The sequence below is a fragment of the Fukomys damarensis genome, unplaced genomic scaffold (assembly GCF_012274545.1).
Source record: "Fukomys damarensis isolate Sample0158 unplaced genomic scaffold, DMR_v1.0_HiC HiC_scaffold_36, whole genome shotgun sequence".
Taxonomy (NCBI): Eukaryota; Metazoa; Chordata; class Mammalia; order Rodentia; family Bathyergidae; genus Fukomys; species Fukomys damarensis.
This window is the reverse complement of record NW_022900948.1, coordinates 24,385,983-24,389,920: the sequence shown is the minus strand read 5'-3', so window position 1 is coordinate 24,389,920 and position 3,938 is coordinate 24,385,983.

Here is a 3,938-nt window from a genome sequence, read left to right as displayed (position 1 = left end):
ATAACAAGATGGTATAGTAGCTCTCTCCTGAAGAATGAGTGTCTAGTTTAGAATGTCATCAGACCAGCTCTGATCTTTATGTACTTAAATATACTAGGTCACACTTGGATCTCTCTCCTCTTGCCTACTAGAGCTACCTGGAGGAATTTTTAACACCAATGTTGTTGTTATGCCTTCAGGCCAAACAGATCAGAATCTCTGAAAGTGGGATCCAGGCCTCAGCACACTTTTAAGGCTCCATAGGTGAATTCAGTATATAACCTATGTCAAGAATCACTAGCTTAATCCAAAGATGTATTAGCACTACATAGTTTGTGCTGAGGCATTTTAAAGTAAATTCTAAATGTCTTAGCACTTGGCTCTCCTTTAGAATTACCTGGGAAGCAATTTTTTAAAATGCTTAGATCTAGGGCCGGGGATTTAGCTCAGTGGTTCTAGTACCTGCCTTGCAGTTACATCCCCAGTACAAAAAAAAAAAAAAAAAAAAAAAAAAAGCTTAGATCGCGCCCAGAGTAAATCAGAATCAGTGCCTGAGCAGTGGGATCTTAAATATTTCTAGGTGATTCTAGTATGCAGCCAGAGTGAAGGGCCATTGATAGATGATAGTGCTACACGCAGTTGAGATGTAGAAGCCTAGATTCTAGAAGGAGAATAGTCTCATGGCTCTGTCACTTCATGATGTGAGCGGCTTCTCCCCCTGCAGTGAGTGACAGGCTGGTCCACTCTCCAGAGGTTCTTAGAACCTGGCCACCCGGGTTATGTGACCCCGTCCTGATGCCAACTCCTCCTCTCTCCGCAGACCTCCCAAGCCCAGTTCTTATTTTTTCACCCTAAACTTCCTTTAAAGTCCTGAGCCTACATCTGCTCCTTCTCCCTCCCACCTCACCCTGCATACTCCTTGTAGGAGGGTAGGATGGTTTATTTCATGTGTCACCTTCACGGGGCAGATGGATGGCTAGATAGCTAGTAAAAGGTTGTTTCTGGATGTACCTGTGAGGATACTTCCAGGAGAGATTAGTATTTGATTCTAATTCTAGACTGAATGCAGATCACCCTCACCACTGTGGGTAGATATCATCCAATTCGCTGAGAGGTCAAAGAGAAGAAAAAGGCAGAGACAGCTTGATTTCTCACACTCTTCTTGATGTGAGATATCTGTTTTCTGTCTATGGACCCTGGCATCCCAGTTCTCAGGCTTTTGAACTTCAAGCCTTATGTAATAAAAAAAATAACAAATAAGAGGCCCTAGGTTTTGGCGTCAAAGATTTTCCAAAAACAATCTGTTATTACAAGACAGGATATTTTTTGAATGGTTTGCATTTCACCAAAAAACCCTTATTTCTAATATCCCTTATGCTAATGAACTAGCTCAATCTGCAGCTTTGGATGGTGGTATTTAAAGCAAGCACTTGTCCTGGTGCTTGTAGCAAGCTCTGGAGTTGGAGTACAGGCTCCTGATTAGCGTGTTTCAAATGCTAACCAGTTACCTCTGGAATGTGGATTCCTAATTAGCATGCTTTGCGCATTAATTTACTCTTTCTAAATTATAGATTACTTTTATTTTACACCTCATATCTCACTGTTCATGTAGACTAAAGATGAAGTAAGTACCATACCCAGGAACGGAAACCTCATATATAGCATATGTGGAAATTAGCACATGTCTGGTGGATGATCCAGAGGGATGTGTAAGGTACTAGAAAGTACTTTGCTTTTGACCTAGAGCAGTGATGGTGAACCTTGTAGAGCCAAGTGTCCAAACTGCAACACGAAACCCATTTATGTATCACAAAGTGCCAGCACTGCAATTAAACCTAAGTACTGAGACTGTAGTTTAGGAAAAAAACCCAATCATACATTAACATCTTTGGTCTTAAGAGAAAAACAACTAATGCATTTTGCCACCACCAACCTAGAGATACATTTACTGTCCCAGTTTGCTAAAACTGAGGAGTTTCTCAAGACGTGAGTTTATGAATGAAACTGCAAATGTGTAAGCATTTTATAGAATTAGCAGCAGGGAGTTTGTTGAATAAACTTTGGTATATCCACCAGTTAGAATATTAGTGTTCTAGGAGTCTCACATTTTCTCTACTAGTCTGCTAGGAGTACCGTAACTACGTACCAAAGACTCAGAGGCACACACAACAGAAATTAGTTTTCTTGTCGTTCTGGAGGCTGGAAGTTGCAGATGAAGGGGTGGCATGGTTGATCGTTGGTGAGGGCTCTCTGTGTTGTAGGTGGCTGACTTCTTGTGTGGCCTCAAATGGAAGAATAAGGAAGGAGCTATAGCCAGTATCTCTCACAGGGACACTAATACTGTGGAGTGAGGGCTTCACCATTCTGACCTTACTTAACTTTAATGTTCCCTTCTTCCCAACGCTATCACATCCGGAGTCAGAACTGCAACACACAAATTTTTGGGAGGAATCATTTTAGATCACAGCTTTCTCCAACAGTACTTAGGGAAAAGTGAAGATGTTCACAGCGTTGTTAATTGAAACCACAAAATGGGGGTATACAGAATGATTCGAATTTTGTTTTAAAATCAAATAAGAAAATATATGGGTTCATAGGAAGATCAGAAGACTGTTGTCTTAATCACACTCTCATCCCTGGGACAAAATACCAAGCACCTACATCTTCAAGGAGGAGAGGTTTAGTTTGGCTGGTAATTTTGGAAGTTTCAGTCTGTGTTGGCTGGCCCCAAGGCAGCCATAGTCTGGTGGATGGGCCCGAGTGCAGGAAAGCTGGTCACATGGTGACCAGGAAGTAGAGAGAGGAGGGAGGGAGACGCACCCTTCTCAGTGACACCCCCAGTGACCCGCCTCTTCTAACCAGCCTTTCAGGAATAAGACAGCTAGGTCTTCCCATAACCCAATCACCTTCTAAAAGCTCTACCTCTCAACACATGAGGCTTTTGGGAGACATCCTAGACATGAACTATACACATTAACTGTAACTATAACAATAACTGTATAGTGTGTTAATTATGGAAATTAGGATGAGTTTCAGTTTCTTTATACTTTGTTGTTTTCTATATTTTTAATTTCAAAATTAAAAAAATATTAACGCAATACTTTCTAAATAAGAACATTGCATTTTAAAAATACAAGATTAGACCAGAGCAGGGTGTGCCAACTACTAGGGAGATAAATGGCGTCTAAATTGTTGGCAAGTAGGAAAGAAGAAACAGGTAATCTACCTTCACATATAGCTGAGTTGAAGATTTCCTTTGTAATGTGGCTGCAGCTTTCTTCTCTATTAGAATGAATAGTGGTTAAGCACTCACTATCTGGTGCTGATGACCATGGTTTGAATCCCACCCCTTCTGCTGCTCTGTCTTGGGCAAGTCTCTCTGCCTCATTTGTCTGTAAGATGAGAATAACAGTTCTATCCAGCCTCTTGCTTCTTGTGAGGCCAGAGTGAGTTACAATAAGAAAGGTATTGACACAGTGCCCAGCACAGTAAAAGGTGCTCCATAAATTAGCTGCTCTTTTTTTTTGTTTTTCTTTTTGGTTTTTTGAGACATAGTCTCACTGTGTAGTTGAGACTGAGCTGGAATTCACTGTAGCCCAGGCTGATCTCGAACTCACAGCAATCCTCCTGCCTCAGCCTCCCAAGTGCTGGGATTACAGGCACGCCTGGCTAGATGCTCTTGTTTTTATCTTTGTTCTGAGAGTGTTTGGCTTTGTGCACCATAGTTTTAGCCAGGATTCCTCTTGTTTCACTGGGCAGGACTTCTGAATTATTGTTAAGGTTGCAAGATTTAGCAAATGAAAATGCAAATCACGCCGGGAATTTAGCTCAGCGGTTCGGTGGCCTGCCTCGCAAGTGCAAGGACCTGAGTTCGATCCCCGGTACAAAAAAAAAAAAAAAAAAAAAATCACCTGGGGAAAATCATAACTCAGATAAACAACAATAAACACTTTTAGTAT